At 36.8% G+C, this 19,225-nt stretch overlaps 1 pseudogene; it reads left to right on the forward strand.

The window, feature by feature from the left end:
- Window positions 1–6,231: 6,231 nt before the first annotated feature.
- Window positions 6,232–18,290, forward strand: LOC142643929 (uncharacterized; annotated as a pseudogene).
- Window positions 18,291–19,225: the final 935 nt, after the last annotated feature.

Consider the following 19,225-nt stretch of genomic DNA (forward strand, 5'->3'; position numbering starts at 1 on the left):
ACCTTATATAAATTGATATTTAATTAAGTGTTGAACAGAACCTTAGTTATGTTTGGTCCTCAAATCATCTACTCTGGAGAAATTAACACTTTAGTTCATTTTTCTAAGTATCAAACTAAAACTTGGTCATACTTGGATCTTCGGACCACATACCTTGTACAAATTGATATTTTATTAAGTGTTGAATAGAATCTTAGTTATGTCTAGTCCTCGGATCATATACTTTGGGAAAATTGACACTTCAATTATTTTTTCTAAAGTATCAAACTGAGATTTGGTGATGCCTGGTTCCTTGGACCACAAACCTTGTACAACTTGATATTTTATTAAGTGTTGAATAGAACCTTAGTTATGTCTGGTCCTCAGATCATCTACTTTGGGAAAATTAACACTTCATTTCATTTTTCTACATATTAACTTCAAACTTGGTCATATCTGACTCCTCAGACCACATATCTTGTGAAATATTTGATTATATTTGCCATTTTGGTTGCATATCTTAAAGAATCCCAAAACGATGAATAACTGGGGGTTCATGAGTATCACTTAAAGCATTTGCAAGTATGTTAAACATGTTTATTGTCTGGTTCATGCCTTGCCTTTAAAAAAAATGTATTAGGAAATGTCAAACACGTAAAGTAAATAACTCGATATCTTCATTAATTTAAAAGTCTATTGGAAAGACAATTTGTTTACAAAGCATCAAGCTACCTCGAATAAAAAGAAAACTAAGCTAGAGTGAAGAAAAGACGAGGAGCAATCATGGCTTTAGCTTTAACTTCAAATGGCCTTTAGGATCTTTCGGAAGCTGGATTGGAGCTGAGGAGTCAACAACTATCCCTTTGCCTTTCGGATCTTCCTCTGCGGTTATGGGAATTGTCACTAAGGCGAGCTCCTTTGTTTCGTCAATCTTTTTGTCCTTGGAAGAATCCTTGGGATCACTTAAAGGCTGTGTATCCTCATGTGCCACCCTATCTACAGGTTTAGCATGTTTCTGAAGCTGACTTTTTGTGGAAGTAGGGTCTTCAGCTATATCACCTTGTTTTACCTCTGCCCCTTGAATGACAGCATCATCTTTGGGTTTGGTAGGGGTAGAGGCTCGAATGGCTAGGGGGAAGTAGACATTCTCTGTCTTCCAAAGAGTGGAAGAGGCATCAATCCCAGCTTGGGAAAGCACCTCATTCTATACTTGGAGGTAGTAATGCCTACATACCTCAGAGACTTGAGCTTTGAAATTTTTAGTGGTCTTTGCCACGTCGACCTCATAGCCATCTTGCTCAGCTTGGTCCTTTGCCTTCTCAGCCTTCTCTTTGGCTTTGGTAGCCTCTTCTTTGGCTTTAATGGCCTCCTCCTTCGCCCTCTCAGATTCCTTTAAATCTTTCTTGAGGTCCTCAATCAACTTCTTTGCTGTAACGTAGTCCTCGTCGGCTTGTTTAAGCTGCAGTCTCTGGGTTTCAGCCTGCCTCTCGGCTACTTTTAAAGCAACCTCAGAGCTTAACTTTTCACTCTCTGCTTTGTTCAAGCTGGTCATGACCTCTTGTAATTTTTTGACCTTTATATCAAGGATCCTTTAGGCGTTGCTGTACCTTATTTCTTCAGCCTTGAAGGCTTTGTATGTGCTAATAGCGATCTCCTCAGCCCTGTGAGCAGACTGGACAACCTATACATAAGAGATAGTAAAGCAAGAAAGCACAATTAAAACTTTTAAGTGTAACAGAAACGAATGCAAACAACGGTTGAATGGGACTCTTACCATAGCAAGCTCCTTCTTTAATGTCATGAAGACATTCTGGTCTCTCATTTGCTTGAGCTCACCTATGTCCTCGGGCAATAAAAGGGCTTGCTCCAAAGCGTCTGCTACGCAAGCAGCTGTTCTTGCATCAAAATTCCTAATATATGTATCGACAGTAACCGCATGGTCATCCATGGTCATTGGGGGAGCCCAAATTGGGTAGTTACAAGTGCATGAGTCTTGGCCCGTCTTTCTAACCTCGTCTGCATTGTACGAGCCTGCTTTCCTCCCTTTTCGGGCTTTAGCTCCTTGGGAAGAGAGTCTTTCCCTCCCTCAAGCACATCTTTCCCCTTCTACTGATCTCCTTTTCTCTTGTGATCAGTTTGGTCAGTGCGTTGGGATTGGGCAGGTGGATGAAAAAGGAGTTTGGGCTGAGAGGTTTTCTCGAGGTCTTTAGCTTTTGTTTTAGTTTGAGCTACCTTTGGAAGCTCTTAGGTCCCTACTTGAGCTTCCAGCACATCTTTAAGACTTTGCTTTGGTTTGCGCTGAACTCCCATTATGTCAGATTGTTGAGTGTCTTCTTGTGGAGGATTTGAGGAGGATGTGCCGAAGACAGTAACTCGATCTTCAGGGGAAGGGGGTTGATTGAAAACTTCAAACTCATCCTCAGAATCTGACACTTCCAAAATTTCTTCTTCTTCCTTTACGCTGGGTTAGGAGGAGGTTGCTTCACCAGTTGTGTGTTATGTTGGAAGAGGAATTAGAGGAATGTCGTCCGGTATGGGCTGTGTGACAAGGGTGCCTTGAGGAGTAGGAACTCCTTCAGGTAACAAAAATCCCTCGGCAGCAACGCTTATCCAGTGTAAGCGTGGATCCTTCACTCTAATCACGCATTTCGGCGCCTGAAAAGCTTTGGATATGAGATCGTAGTCGAGGATTAAATGCGCTACTCGGAGTTGGTTGTCTGTGTGCACAAATACTTTAGCCTTTAATATTCTGTCTAATCTTGCGAAATCAGCAAGATAGGGATGGCGAACGGCTGCGTAGGGGTCTGCAAAATCGTTGAGAAGAAAAAAAAGGTTAGAACAAATAAATGCTTTTATATAAACCCAAGTATAAAAAGAATGGTTGTGAATAGTTGACCCAGATCTAGAACTGCACCTGTTTCTCCCTCCCTTGTCGGACAGGGACACTGTCGTGCCAATCCCTTGATATGATTAGGAAGTCATTTTTCATACCCTTATTGGATTCAGGGTGGCATTGAATTAGTCTAACTTCTGGGTACCTAGATTTTAGGTAATAACCCTGTCCTGTTAGGTGATGGAGGTTATAAACTCAGTTCATGTCATGATGAGTGAGTCCTAGGTCCATCTTTTCATTTAGTGCATCTATGGAACCCAGAATCCTAAACATATTTGGGGCGCATTTGGTAGGAGCTAATCTAAAAGCCCTAAGGTAATCCCTAGTTACAATCCCCATTGGGATTTTCATCCCTCCTTCTATGAACGCTATTATCGGGATTACTACTTCTCCTGTTCGTCTTTTTTCATGCCACTCCCCTTTCTTACAGTATGTAACAGACACCCCCGGTGGAATTTTATACTTAGCCTTAAATTGTTCTATTTTTTCATCCGAATCTACTAGGGATACAAATCTATCCATTTATGGGAGCAAGGTATAGGTATGGTGGAAGAACTAAGAAGATAGATGAGCCGAGGATAAAGAAACACATAAGAAAGTGAGAAGAAAAAATATGATGAAAGAGAGAGTCTGGGAGAACTTACTTTAAAATGACAAAGCGACCTCGACCTAATTCTAGGTAAATGTGAAGGCGCATGTAGATCACAAAGGGTGGCAGATACGTTGTACGAGTGTTGTAGTGTGTAAGAGGGTTTGAATTGTTAGTATTTATATCAGTGGGAGTTATGAAGCGGGAAAATTCCCGCCTATGTCCCAATGCAACCCTCAACCGTTGGATGCGGGTCTTGTCGCTGAGCGTGGGGGATAGAGAGACGTCAGAATTTAATTTGGGGATGCCCCGCATGCCGAAACGTCAGGAATGTGCAATGGGCAGTTCAAAAGTCATCCCTGTCAGCAAAGATGTGTGGTGTACACAAGTTAACGATGACAGATGTCAAGATCCTCTTTTTCTCCTGAAGTAGCAGAAATGAGAATCTCGAGGGGCTATTGTAGGGTTAATGGGCCTAGAAATATGTTTAGAGTTGGCCCAAGAGTACTTGTTGGGCTAAAGGCCCAATCCGAGGACACTGAATGGTCTGAGGATGTAAGAATGTCAACTCACAAAGTGATACTAATAGATAAAGAGGTGATACCTGAATAGGTATATCCAAGAAGATAGTCCGAGGAAGAATATGTCCTCGGCTATGTAAAGCTGAGGAATGAGAAGGGCTGGTTAGTGTCTACAGGAAATATTCTAGAAGATCCTATAGGTAAGGGTAAGCATGGTAAATGTAGAAGATAAGAAGAAGAGGGTGAAATATCTATGATAAAGCTGTTATCACTGCTCCCGTATTGAATGCTTTGCAACTGCTTCTCTGGCCGTATTAATGGGGAAGTGATGCTTGAGCATCAGGATTTAGCCTTACACTTGCCTCCAAAGACTTGAGGGGTGGTAGATGGGACAAGTATTTGAACCAGCAATTTAACCTTGATGTGGAGGATGATGAGAAGGAAGAGTATGGTATAAAAGGGAGAAGGGACATTCTAGAGAGGAGAAAAAGGAGGAGACATCAAAATCCATAATTGTAACCTATCTTTGGAAGACATTAGAAGAGATAATATAAATTATCCTCGGCTTATGTCCAAGGACTAATTCTGTCATATAAACTTCTCCTTAGGTATAACGTCGGGATTGGGCCCATCATTTTTCGTTATCCAATATCCCTAGAGCCTAGATTTCAAACCTACTCTTTACAAATTTCATTGTATTGGGCTTTTTGGGCCTATTCCCTTCTCACTATTGGGTTTGGGTACAAATTGTGACCTTACATAAATATATATATATATATATATATATATATATATATATATATATATATATATATTTATGTAAGGTCACAATTTGTACCCAAACCCTATATATATATATTTATGTAAGGTCACAATTTGTACCCAAACCCAATAGTGAGAAGGGAATAGGCCCAAACACAATTTGTACCCAAACACAATTTTTGGGCCTATTCCCTTCTCACTATTGGGTTTGGGTACAAATTGTGACCTTACATAAATATATATATATATATATATATATATTTATTAGTAGTTTTATACATAGTTTTAAAAACCGGACCGGACCGGCCGGCCCGACCGGTTCAACCGGGAACCGGCCTCAAATCCGGTCCGGTTATGAGGTAAAACCGGAAATATTATTAAAAACTGTAAATAGTAATAACCGGCCGGTTCAACCTTAAAAACCGGAAAACCGGCCGGTCGAACCGGAAACCGGTTATTTGGCAAAACTCTGCCGTTTTGACGTTTTGTCCTAAAACATTAAACCTAATCCTAACCTATCAATTCATTCAGCTCTCTGCCTCTCTCACAGTCTCAGTGTCTCACTTCTTTCTCTTCAGCCGCCTCCAGCCTTCATTCCTCAAGCTCTCACGCCTTCACCGCTCAGCCCCAGCCCCTCGCTCAGCCCTTCGCGCGCGCCCCACCAGCCTCTCGCTCAGCCCTTCGCGCGGCGCGCCCCAGCCCCTCGCGCGCGCGCGCACACCCCAGCCCCTCGCCCCCTCGCGCTCGCCCTCTCTCAGCCCCTCGCCCCCTCGCGCGCGCCCCAGCCCCAGCCTCCCAGCCCCAGCCTCTCGCGATCCTCGCGCACACCCAAGCTCCTCGCGCGTGCCCGCGCGCCACAGCCCCTCGCCCCCTCGCGCGCGCCCCCGCCCCTCGCCCTCTCGCGCGCGCCCGGCCCGGCTCGCGCGCGCCCGCGGCCCGGCCCCGGCCCCTCGCGCGCCCCGGCCCCGGCCCCTCGCGCGCGCCCACGGCCCAGCCCCTTGCGACCCTCGCGCCCCTCGCGCAAGCCCCGGCCCAGCCCCTCGCCCCAGCCCCTCGCCACACCCACGATCACTCTCTCTGCCTCCACACTCTCTGCCTCCACATATAGTTAAAAATGGGTATGGGTTCGGTTTCTTTTTTGCCTTTGTATTTTCATTTCAATTTCCCTTTCTTTCTTTTCATTTTTCTTTTCTTTTTACACTTAAATTTCTCATTTCCATGCTTCAATTCTTGTTTACAGGAGAAATTTATGGCTGTGATCGTGGACTCTGAAGTGTTTTTTTTCAATTCTTGTTTGCTGGGTTTTTTTTTTCCTCTGAAGTGTTGCTCTCTGTTTCTCTGCTTGATTCATCAGGTAACATTCTTTCCTTTTGATTTTGCTTTTGATCATGTTGTGGATTATCTGTATGGTGTGAATTTGTTGTGGATTTAATTTACAGTGATTAGTGATTATTGATTGTGAAATATTTTTTTATAGAGAATTATACATGTATGTCACTATGTTGATTGATGTGTTGATGAATTTATTTGTTGGTAAAATAGTTGCTGCAAGTCTGAAATTGTTGAGTGAAATGGAGTCTGCCTCTGTACCATCTAATGAACATGCTTCTACAACCGGGTCTAATGCTAATTCTTCATCTGTGAGAGCGAAATGTGATCCTGCATGGGATCATGTGACTGAAGAGTTGAAAGACGGAAAAAGTAGCTATAGATGTATACATTGTGGGAAAAGTTATAAAGGAGGGGGCATTAATAGGATGAAAAGACATCTAGCTGGAATTAAAGGTGATGTGGCTGCATGTATGGGTGTACCTTATGATGTTAGGTTTAAAATGGTTGAGAATTTGAAGGAAATTGCTAAATCTAAAGAACAAACAAAAAAAGATCAAGAAGCATCTAATTATTCGCCATTAGAGGACTCACCAGAATTTGAAGATGTTCAAGAAATTACTCCTAGAGGTAGGGGGTTAAGTAGGGGAAATAGAAGTGGTGGTCCTAGTAATTTTCCATTAAGATCTAATCTTGGCAAGAGAAAGGTTGGTGATATTGGTAATTACTTCGCTCCTAGAACAACACCGGGAGCTCAACCTTCTATTAGAAGTGTTCTTGCTGGCAAAGAAAAGAAGTTTAGGGTTGATATGGCTGTAGCAAGATGGATGTATGATGCTTGCATTCCAATTAATGCTGTGAATTCTAGTTATTATCAACCTATGCTCAATGCTGTAGCTTCTTATGGTCCTGGATATAGAGGCCCAAATTATCATGCCCTTCGAGTGCCTTTGTTGAGAGAAGCAAAAAGAGAAGTCCAATTGATTGTTGATTCTTATCGTTCATATTGGGCCGACACCTTGGTTGTACAATAATGACTGATGGGTGGACTGATACTAGGCATAGAACATTGATTAATTTCCTTGTTTATTGTCCTAAAGGAATTGTTTTTATACGTTATGTTGATGCTTCTGACTTGGTTAAGGATGCTATTAATTTGAGTAACTTGTTTGATGAAATTGTTAATTGGGTTGGTCCTGCAAATATAGTACATTTGGTTGCGACAATGCTGCAAATTATGTAGGCTTTCTTGGAAGAATTTTGTGTGGAAAATATAGGAACATTAGTTGGTCACCTTGTGCAGCACATTGCCTAAACTTAATTTTTAAGGAGATTGGGAAGATGGATCATGTAGCTAAACTTGCAAAGCGTGCATCCAAGATCACAGTGTTCATCTATAATCATGTGGCTTTGCAAGCTTGGTTGAGGACTAGAAAAAATTGGACGGAAATTGTGCGTCCAGGGCCAACTAGGTTTGCTACTACTTTCATTGCCTTAGGGAGTCTTAAGGAACATAAGCATGACTTACAAGCATTGGTGACTAGCAAATTTTATGTTGAATCAAGATATGCAAAAGATAAGAAAGCAAAGGCAGTGGTGAAAATCATTCTTGATAATCAATTTTGGAATGATTGTCATGTAATTGTGCATATTATGTCACCATTGATTCGTTTATTACGCATTGTTGATTCTGATGAAAAACCAGCTATGGGTTATGTATATGATGGCATGTATAGAGTAATTGATGGAATCAAAAAAAATTTTAAGGACAAGAAGCGACTATGGGAGCCTTATGTTAATATTATCAAGGATCGTTGGGATAATCAATTCTATAGAGATATTCATGCTGCTGCTTATTGGTTGAATCCTGCATTCCAATATGACTCATCTACTCTTAATAAGAGGCTAGAGACACAATCTGCTGTGACAGATGTGATTGAATCAAAAGTTTCAGTTGGCCGATTGAAGTTAGTGGAGGAATTAAGGCTATTTCGAGAGCGTGAACAAACTTTTGGAACTCAACTTGCTCAAGAATCAGCCAAGACATCTCGGCGGGTAAGATATCATTTACTTTAGTTAATTATGTTTTAAAGATTATAGCTCTTTTTTATATTTTTAGGATAAGTATGTTTATTGATTCATTGTATCTTTGTTTTGTGTTGTATATGGAACTTAGATGAGTGGTGGAAGTTGTTTGGATCTTGTGCTCCAACCTTACAAAAGTTTGCAATTCGGATCCTTAGCCAAACAGCTGCCTCTTCGGGATGTGAGCGGAATTGGAGTGCTTTTGAACAAATACATAGCAAAAGAAGAAATAGATTGGAGCATCAACGACTTAATGATCTTGTGTATGTTCATTATAACTACCGATTGAAAGAAAGGTATATATTATATAATCTCTTTTAATTAACGTTGTTATGGGAAAATATGAGTGATTCACTAATTTGGTTGAGTGGGTTCTTTGTGATTGTGAAATATAAGTGATTTGGTTATCAATTATTCATTATGTTCATTTTGTGATATAGAGTCAAAAGGAAGAAGTTCAATTTTGATCCTATTGATTATGCAAGTATCGATAAAACTGAATTTTGGGTAGTGGAAGATGAGGAACCTCCATTTCTGGATCATGAGGAGATAGAGAATGCATTATATGAAGAGGGAGCTCATCCAATCGAAGAAGGGTCTTCTAGTCATGTACAAAGAGGTTAGCTTATAACAATTCTTTGCCTAATTGCATATTTTAATTAGACTATTTATGATTTATGATAAATGATTATTAGAATCGTTATTTCATTTGTTGTTCTTTGGTTTTGGAATTTGTATAGATATGGATAATGAAGTGATTGAGGATGATGATGACATCAATTTGGAATCATTTGGTGATGAAGATGATGCTCCTCCCGGATTTAGAGATAAAAATCATCCTATTCCTATTGAAGATGAAGAAAATGAGGATGAGGATGATGATAATGATGCTAGTGGTGGAGCATTTGGTTTACATGATGATATTGATTTCAATTTTCTTCATAACAAATGATGCTTGACTTTTCAAACTTATTAGTTATTTGTTTGAAACTTTAAAACTTATTTGCTATTTGGATGTAATGAACTTATTTGTTATTTGCTATTTGGATGTAAATATAATGACTAAGGAACTTATTTATTTGGTTTTGTTGATAGTTTATTATGTTAAGCATGATTTTTTTGTAATGTTTTATGTTAAATTCTTTAAAAAATGTTATATACTTCTTTAAAAAATTTATTAATTATTTATATAATTTAAATAAATAATAATTAAATTATTTATGACGTCACCGGTTCGACCATCGGTCGGACCCCGGTCCGACCTTAAAACCGGTAATTAGCTGCTTTTCCGGTTCGTTCACCGTACCGGTTTTTAAAACCATGGTTTTATATAAAGACTGGAAGGTTTTAAAATAGAAGATCTAAAAGTTGATACATAAAAGAAGATGTAAAAGTTAAATTTTGATTTTTACAAAACTTAGCCTTTAGATATTTTTTTCCCTTGATTTTTTAGTTTTTTATGTTTAGAGAGGAGAGATATGTAAAGGGGTAGCAAAATACAAATTTACCACTGTTTTTAATAGAGGTGAGTAATGGAGACAAATGAAGTTAAATTCAAGTGGCTAAAATGTTAATTTTTAAACCACAAGTAGACACAGTTTTTTTGAGCAAACCACAGGTAGACAAAGTGTAATTTCCCATTTTATATATATATATATATATATATATATATATATTTATAGGCTGGATTCAAGTTACACCTGGTGTAACTTTAAGTAATGTTACACCACCAAATAACTTGTTATTGAATTAATATTTTGAAAATCCAACCGTTGAATTACATGTTCTATATATTCTTAATATGCATGCCGATTTTTATATCAATCGGATGTTATTTAATATTTGATCCATAAGCTCATCTTTTATGTTTTACTAGTAAGTTACCCGTGCGATGCACAAATAATGTTGTAATATTTTATGTAAGATGGTTTTAGAAAATGTTGTATAATTATTATAGCATAATTGTTATAGAAATTTATTAATAATGAGTTCATCATTAAAAACAACAATTATAAATTACACACACATATCTATTATAATTATTCAATTGAAGTAATGAGGAAAAAAAAAGAAACTTTGGAGGAATATGATAGAATAAAATTTGATATAGAATGTGTATTTCTCTTTCTCATTAATTCTAAAACAAAATACACATTTTAAACACCCATAGTTAATCACATCATTTACAAAACTCACAAATCCACAACATCCGACATTAACATAAAAATCGTAATTGTCGTTGTTACTCAATATAAAATGCAAGTCCCTCTTCCTTGGTTGTAGCCAACTTATACGGGTTAGGATTAGATGAGACACAATGTTAGAGCTAGGTAGGTGTAGTTGAAAGATTGAAAGAAAATGACATTATTTTTTGTCTGTGTGTATTTGACGTAGGATGTCATGAAGGGTTATAGTAGGTATATATAAAGGGGTAGAAGTGCAAGAGGTAAAAATAATGACTTAAAATGCAAATTAAAGAGTGTTGGTGTATGTGTAAGGAATGAAAAGTCATGAAACATTGAACCAAATGATACAAAGAATATTTATTTTTTAATTAGAAAACTCTTGAAACATTGAATCAAATAAAAAAAAAATCAATATTTATGGCCTGTTTGGATGGAGGGGGGAAGGAGAGAGAGTGGAGGAGAGTAAAGTAGATTTGGCTAAAAATAAGCTAATTTTGTGCTAAATCTACTCTATTCTACTCTACTCCCCCTTCATTCCCCTCAATTCAAACGGACCATTAATTTATTCTTATCTTGGATGTGGCACAATTGAGAAAATATCAATTCTCTTTACATAGAATACACCACTTCGCAAAACTTCATGCTTTTTCATATGAGGTCTCTTTCAAATATTTTGTAAGAAATTATCTTATAACTCATTGGATTCATCAATACTATTATTCTTAGTTACAATAGTCATAGTTTATGTACGAAATTTGCCAGTATAAGTGTAAAATAATAGACAAACCAAATCTTATTATCATTAAAAACCAAATCTACTAAGTTTGCCGGTAAAAGTGTAAAAATCTATGGACTTTGTAGAGATTTAAAAATCCCAAACACCCATTCTCATCACAAGCAAACCAAATCCTAACCAACCAGCAAAAGGATATTAATCACAAACCATCGATATTGACATATGATAGTTGATGAAGAACATAAAAATGAAAGATATAAAAGAAAAGCTTGACTTCAAAGGGAAAATTCAATTGTGATGATACTTAGGCAATTTTGGTGAAGGAGTAAGAGAGAATAATTGGACTTGGATATGCTTGAACTCCTCGCTATTACCCTTGTTATGGGATTTCATAAGTCACTTCCTTATATATATATATATGCCTATTCTTTTGACTGTAATTCAACAAAACACCCAACACGGCTAAATTGTAAACTATATATTAGATTTAGGGTATGGACAATGGGATTTACGAAAATTCTAATGCAAAATTTTATTGAAAGCAGTTACTTTTTTCTTTTCTTATAATTTTTTTTTTAAAAATATGTATATATAATAAACCAAAGCCTTTAAGGTATCCGTTAACCTTTCTCTTACATTAATATCAACACAACAAAACCCTAACCATGTGTTGTTTTTTTTTTTTCTTCAATGACCAATTCCTTGTTGGTTTTATATAGATAAATTTTATATCATAAATAAATTTAGTTCATATTTGATAAACTATTGTATTTGTGTTTCCTCTTACTTACCCAAGAATGCAACGCCTTTTCCGAAAAGGGAAAAAAGAACAATATTTTAAACCCTTGCCATGTTTGAATTTAGTCACATTTAGAGCACTATCTAGCCTACACAAGCAAAATGTTAAGTTATAAAACTGTGAATAATAAAAACAATGTTTTTGAATCACCACTATAGCATACTTGTGATTAATCATGCAAAGCTAGCAATGGCATTGACAAACTAAAAATTTTAGAAAGGAAAAAAAATAAATATAAAAAGGAGAAACTTAAAAAGAAGATAGAAGTGATGGTAAAAGGGCATTCTATTACTACGAATTAGTCCTTACAGATGAGAATTAGACTTTAACAATATTAGCAATACAATTAGGCACATCCTAAAACCAAATGGAAGGACTATCCAGAAACAATGCAACCTTGTTTGCCATTCGGTGTGCAGCCTTGTTAACTTCACACCTGACGTGCTTAGACTTCCATGCTCGTAAATATGATGCGGCATGCTTTGCATCATCATTGAGACTGCTGAGAGCATTTTATAACCGTGGAAGTGGAAGAGTTGAGAGAACTAAAAAAACGTTTTAGAATTTTGAATAGCCTATGGAATTAATGGGGAAGTGGAAGAGTTGAGAGACACGTAGAGTAGCAGTGTTAAATGATGAAATGGAAGTAGAAAAAATAAAAATAAAAATCTGAATGGCTAAATCAAAGAAGGGTGCCACTTGGCAGAACCTCATGCTCTCTCAGTTGAGGTCTCTGCTTTTATATATATATTGATTGATTTTAAACTACAAAAACTTGAATATTAACAATTGATTGATGACATGCCTATTAATCTTTGATTACTTTAAAATTTAGCAAGCATAAAGAATATATGAAGATAATGTAATCTAACGGTGGATTTGTCAATATTCGCATCCAATTAAAAAATATTGAGTGGTGTAACATTACTTAGAGTTACACCTGGCGTAACTCTAAGTAATGTTACACCAGGTGTAACTTGAACCCAACTCATATATATATATATATATATATATATATATATATATATATATATATATATATATATATATATATACACACACACATATACATATATATTATGGGAAATTACACTTTATCTACCTGTGGTTTACTCGAAAAAAACTGTATCTACCTGTGGTTTAAAAATTGACATTTTAGCCACCTGAGTTTAATTCCATTTGTCTCCATTACTCACCTCTATTAAAAACAGGAGTAAATTTGTATTTTACTACCCCTTTACATATCTCTCCTCTTAAAACATAAAAAACTAAAAAATCAAAGGAAAAGAAGATCTAAAGGTTAAGTTTTGTAAAAATCAAAATTTAACTTTTACATTTTCTTTTATTTATCAACTTTTAGATTTTCTATTTTAAAACCTTCCCGTCTTTATATAAAACTACTAATAGCCTTTAATAATTGTGGTGAATATTGTCACATAAAATCTACTCTATGTTAAGAAGAAAATGCTGATTTTGTGTTAGCACTCTCCCGAAAAAGTGACGTGGTAGTGTGTCACAAACCTCAAGAGTTTGTTTACTTCTTTTTTCTTTTTTTTTAATGTGGGTTTATAGGAAATCAAAAGGCTATTATTAACTTGTTAAAACGTGGCTGCTTTAATTTTTCTAGTACTTAGAGCAACTACATCAGTATGTGCAAATTTTTTTCCATTTTGCACATCTAAAACTTACTTTTTCTATTTTACACACTTATTTTTACAAAACATCCATATCAGTTTGTCTATTATACACATTTATTTAAATAAAATATTCATTTCTTTAACACTATAACAGTAACCATGAGAGTAACGTGAGAAAGGAAATGAGAAAAAGAGAGTGAGGAGAGAGAAAAAAAGAATAAAAAAATTATTTACATGGTGAATAGTAACTGTGTATATATGCATGGTTATTGTTCATTTACAATACTATTGTGTATATTTAGACATTTTTACAAAGACTAATGTGAGGGGTTTTTGGGTTAAAATGTGCAAAATTGAGCACTTTTTGTATTTTAAAAGACTATTCACGAGCTAGTGTGGTTGCATGCATATATGCACGGTTACTGTAGCAATTGTGCATAAATGCACAATTTTACACCCACTGATGTGGGTGTTTTTTTTACCAAAATGTGTAAAAAGTGTAACTTTTTCTATTTTGCAAAATTTTCCACAAGCTGATGTGGTTGCTCTAGCGTGAGAGTTTTGGAATCCCATGCATTCTAAATGAGGAAATTTTGAGGTAGGATTTGCAATAGTTTTTTCTAAAGACATTATAAATTTAGGGAAAATTAGTAAACCTACATGTGGTTAGGTCCATTTTCAAGTTACCTACCTATAGTTTAAAACTTAACACTTTACCCACCTAAGGTCAGCTCTGTAAGAACTTCGTTACCCACATTTGTTAAAAATGAGAGTAAATAAGTATTTTTACTCCTCTTTTATATCTCTCTCCTCTTAAAACAAAAAATTCATACAAAAACAAAAGCAAACAAGATCAAAAAAATGTAATTTTTGTAAAATTGGTAATAAGTTGCTAAATAACTTCAAAAACACATAAACTTTAGGAACTGGTCAGTAGAGGGAGGCAATCTAATCATAGGCACACCATAACAAACTCCTTCCAACATAGAATTCTTTGTCTTTGAAGGTCTTTTGAACAACTTAAATCAATGAATAGTTGGAAGCCTCAATAGCATGAGCAATCTCAACAAACTGTCCTAGTGCAAAATTAGGTTTGCTTCTAAAACTAATATAGAGAACCAAATTGGGCTATTTCTCAGCCTTATCAGATGGCTCATCCGAATCTCTTGCTCTCGTAGGCCCAAGCCTAGTAGGTAAAGTGTCATTATGGTTACGCCCAAGTAGAAGACACCAACTCAAGTCACCCCCTTCTACCCATTTTTCTTCTAAAAAGAAAATCAGCCTTATAAGTAATATTTGTGTTATATGATGCTAGTCCTACAAGCAAAGCCTTCTTTCCCATCTCCTTTCTGACATAGTCTGCATAAGTTGGCTCTAATTCGTAGAAACTATTAACAAAAAGTCCAAAACTTTTTCTTCATCATTTGACATCTTTATCAAAATGCCCAGATTTGTCTCTCTCTGTTGCCCCTCTCTCTCCCATCCATCAATAGTCACCATAATCACCTTCGAAACCGAAACCCAATCGCAAACCATAACACACAACCACTGCCATGCCAAAATCAAATCAACCCACAACCTAAAAAGCCACAAAAAAAAAAAGAAAGACCCACAAAGCAAAAACAAAGTCATTGCAATTCGATTTGAGATCATCAGTGGCTATTGTTTGGGTGTGTGTGTGTGTGACAAAGAGAGAGAGAAGACAACAAAACTCAGTGAAGCTTTGACCATGGGTTCCTTGGATGAGATTAAAGAGAGAGAAAGGTGGAAACTGAGATCAGCGGTGGATCGGCCACGGATCTAAGATCGGTGGTGGTGATGGTGATGGTTGTTTGTGTGTGAGTTTTAAAAGTTTAGGATTTTTTAAATTTAAGGTTATTGTATGTATATAAGTGTAGCTTGCGAATAGTTTTTTGGATTTGTGTGGATTGACTGGCTCAAGAATGTTCATACCAAGAGGTAGTGTGTCCTTCAACTAGAACTTTACCATTTTTACAAATTTACTTTCAAATCTTATTTCCCTTCTTATGTATTATTTTGTTTTGGGAGGAGAGAGATATAAACGGAAAGCAAAAATACATATTTACCCTCATTTTTAATAGAAGTAGATAACAAAGTTCTAACAAAGTGAATCTCAGGTGGGCAAAGTGTTAAGTTTGGAACCATGGGTAGGCAAAATGAACAATGGGTCTAACCATAGGTGGGTTTACTGTAATTTGCCCATTTTTTTATTAGTTTAATTTACTCTTAGAAATATTTTTGCACTTGACCTAAAACTCACACATTACATTACAATCACAAATTAGCTCATCCTAAAATCAAAGAACACAAATCACAAATCACTCACAAAATCTCTCTCTCTCTCTCTCTCTCTCTCTCTCTCTCTCTCTCTCTCTCATCTCATCTCTCTTTTCTATTTGACTATCTTGGCATTTCCAACTTTAAGATCAAAAGGTGAGTGTTTGTGAGTGCCTCTTCTTTTTAATTATTACGTGGGCAAACTACAATAAACCCACCTGTGATTGCCTGTTTGCACCTTGCCTACCCATGATTCAAAACTTAACACTTTACCCACCTGAGATTACCTCAGTTAGTCTTTTGTTATATACCTCTGTTAAAAATAAGGATAAATATGTATTTTTCTCACATTTATGTCTCTTTCCTCCCAAAACAAAATAATGCATAAAACAGTAAGAGAATAAGGTCTAAAAACATATTTTTTGAGCCAATCAATCCAAATAAATACAAATTCAAAAAAAAGTTCACAAACTACACTTATATACATGATTAACCTTAAATTTAAAAAATCCTACACTTTCAGACACACACAAGTAGCAACTTAGAGAGAGACAGATAGAGGGAAAGAGAGAGAAGAGAGCAGATCCAAGACTTCATCGGCCAATCTACTACCGACCTTAAAAACCATTATAACTGAAACCATGATGGATCCACCACCGGTCTCCAAGACCACCATAACCAAAACCCATGGTTGATCCACCACCAATCTCTATGGCCAAAGCTTCACTGGAGCCATGGACATCTCTCACACACACACAACCAAACAGGAGCGATGGTCGAAAGTGCGTTTCTCTTCTGCCTTCTCATCTCCACCATCACCAACGCAGTGGCTTCCTCTTTCCATCTCTCTCCTCTTAAACCTCAAGCTCTTTCTCACTCTATCTCATGCCAACCCATACTCATGGCAGAGCCTCCTTGCCCTCCTCTCTTCATTCTGCACCAAACCACCTCCAACTCGATGATTTATCTCTTAAACCCTCCCTACTTTCTCTGATCTATACTGAGCCCATGACCTTAAGCTTTGCCCCCTTCTCCTTCTTTCTCTCCAATCTAAACCAAATCCCTACCCATGGTGGAACTTTTGTTTTTTGTTTATTATGATCTATGGGCTCTCTCTCTCTCTCTCTCTCTCTCTCTCTCTCTCTCTCCGATCTTGTGTTGTGTTGTCTTGTGTTTGTTGTGATATGCATGTTTGTACTAGTTTTAATTTCAAATAATTTAATTTGTAATTGTTTGGAATTTCATTTGTAATGTTTATCCATTTTTGTAAAAATTTCAAACCCTAACTCTTTGATTCATTTTAAATTTTTTTAAGTCTTAAAAGGTTTTTTTAATAAAGTTGGATAACGGAAGACTAACGGAGGTAACCTGGGATGGGTAAAGTGTTAAGTTTTGAACCATAGGTAGGCAAAGTATAAATGGGCCAAACCACAGATAAGTTTACTATAATTTGCCCTAAAAAATATTACATATAATTTTTTAAGTGCCTGTAATGCTGCCCCTGCTCTCGATGACATTGGAATTTTGGGCCTAATAGGCACCCATACCAGTAGCCTGGTATCAAAAAAGAGACTTAGAAGTTCCTTATGGCAAAGTTAGTTCTTCAGCTCCTTAAGGTCCCCAACTTGTCTCACCTATCTTGGACAATTATGAAATAGCTTGCATTGATCACATATGGGTGGAATTAGGGATGGCTATGGGTAGGGTATGGATCGGGTATACCCATACCCTACCTGAAATATTTACCCATGGATACCCGATTATCAATACCCATTAGTATCCATACTTGAATCTTACCCGGATCTATTATTCATGGATATCCATACCCTACCCAAAACCCAAAACCCATTTTTAAAAAAAAAAAAAAAATTCCAAAACATTTTATCTTACAAACTAGCCAATAAAAAAATTCCAAAACAGCAATTTCGATCAGACCGTTTGATTATTTTTTTGTGCGGTTGATGATGGAAGCAAAGAAATGCATGAAACTAAAGATGGGTTTTTGAAGGTTACCAAGATCAGCTACCAGAGACAAAGTGAAGCTAACGATCGGTGATGTGGATTCCGAGATCCCAAAAGAAGTCGGGTTGGGGTTTGAGATTCGTGAACCCGTGAAGGCTCCGAAGGAAGAAGAAGAAGAAGAAGATGATCGGTGATGTGGATTCCGCGATCCGAAACGAAGTCAGGTCGGGGTTTGAGATCCATGAACTTGTGAAGGCTCCGGAGGGAGAAGAAGAAGAAGATGATGATTGGTGATGTGGATTTCGCGATCTGAAACGAAGTCGAGTTGGGGTTTGAGATCTGTGAACCCGTGAAGGCTCCGAAGGAAAGAGAAGAAGAAGAAGAAGATGAGGAATCATGTGACAGTTCGTCTTCGATCGGAGTACCCAATGATAGCGAAGAAGATGATGACAATGAAAACGATGACATTTCATCCAAGGAGGCCCAGAGTAATTTCAAGCGTGGACTTTGGTAAGCCCATAAACTGAAACACCATAATTCTTTTCTTACCTTCCCATAACACGAAGCGGTGAGGAGAGGTGGAGAGGCAGAGAGAGTGTGAGTGACGGTGAGAGAGGTTTAGGTTTTTTATTTTATTTTATTTTAAATATGGGTCGGGTTTGGATAATATCCATACCCTACCCCAACAATTCGAGTAATACCCATACCCTACCCAGTTAAGCTCTACCCATGAAGAACCGGGTATTACCCGGAATATTTGGATCGGGTAGGGTTGGATATCCATTACCCAATGGATATGGCCATCCCTAGGTGGAATCGTAAGGATACTCAATAAAGCTCACGTATTTCCCATTCCCCAAATCCACAACAACTCCCTTAAGGAAATTCAGAATTTGCATCAACCTCAGCAAATAGCGGAGCATAAGTGCATAACCAATTCTTTGTTGGTTCTTAGTGATGGATCATAATGAATGGGCCTACCAACTCCGATATATTGGATTTCAATATTCAATTCAAAGAAGAGTAATCTTAATCTAAAATGTAATTTTTGAAAGAGAAAGCTTCAAGTACTGCATACCTAGCTACCATTTGCATAGTATGATGGGCTTATTCAAAAGGAATGGCTTAAGTACGATGGATTCCAATATTTAGTCTAAAGAAGAGTAATCATTTACCTACACTACTTTACATCAATATGCACAATTGATATGGAAATGTCCGCATTTTAAAATATTTTATTTATAAAGTCAATTTTCATTTCTTCATTTCTTTTGAGATTGGGGATGGGAGGGTTTGGTGGTACCGTATTTCTATATATTAAGAGGATTCAGAAAATTAATTATTGCATTTTTTACTTTCAAAAATATCCTTTATTTAATTAACTTATCCTTATTCCTAAAATATAAGAAATGTGATCAAAATTATAAATAGAAAAAAATTAAAAACAAA

This window comes from Castanea sativa, chromosome 7 (genome assembly GCF_040712315.1).
Source record: "Castanea sativa cultivar Marrone di Chiusa Pesio chromosome 7, ASM4071231v1".
NCBI lineage: Eukaryota > Viridiplantae > Streptophyta > Magnoliopsida > Fagales > Fagaceae > Castanea > Castanea sativa.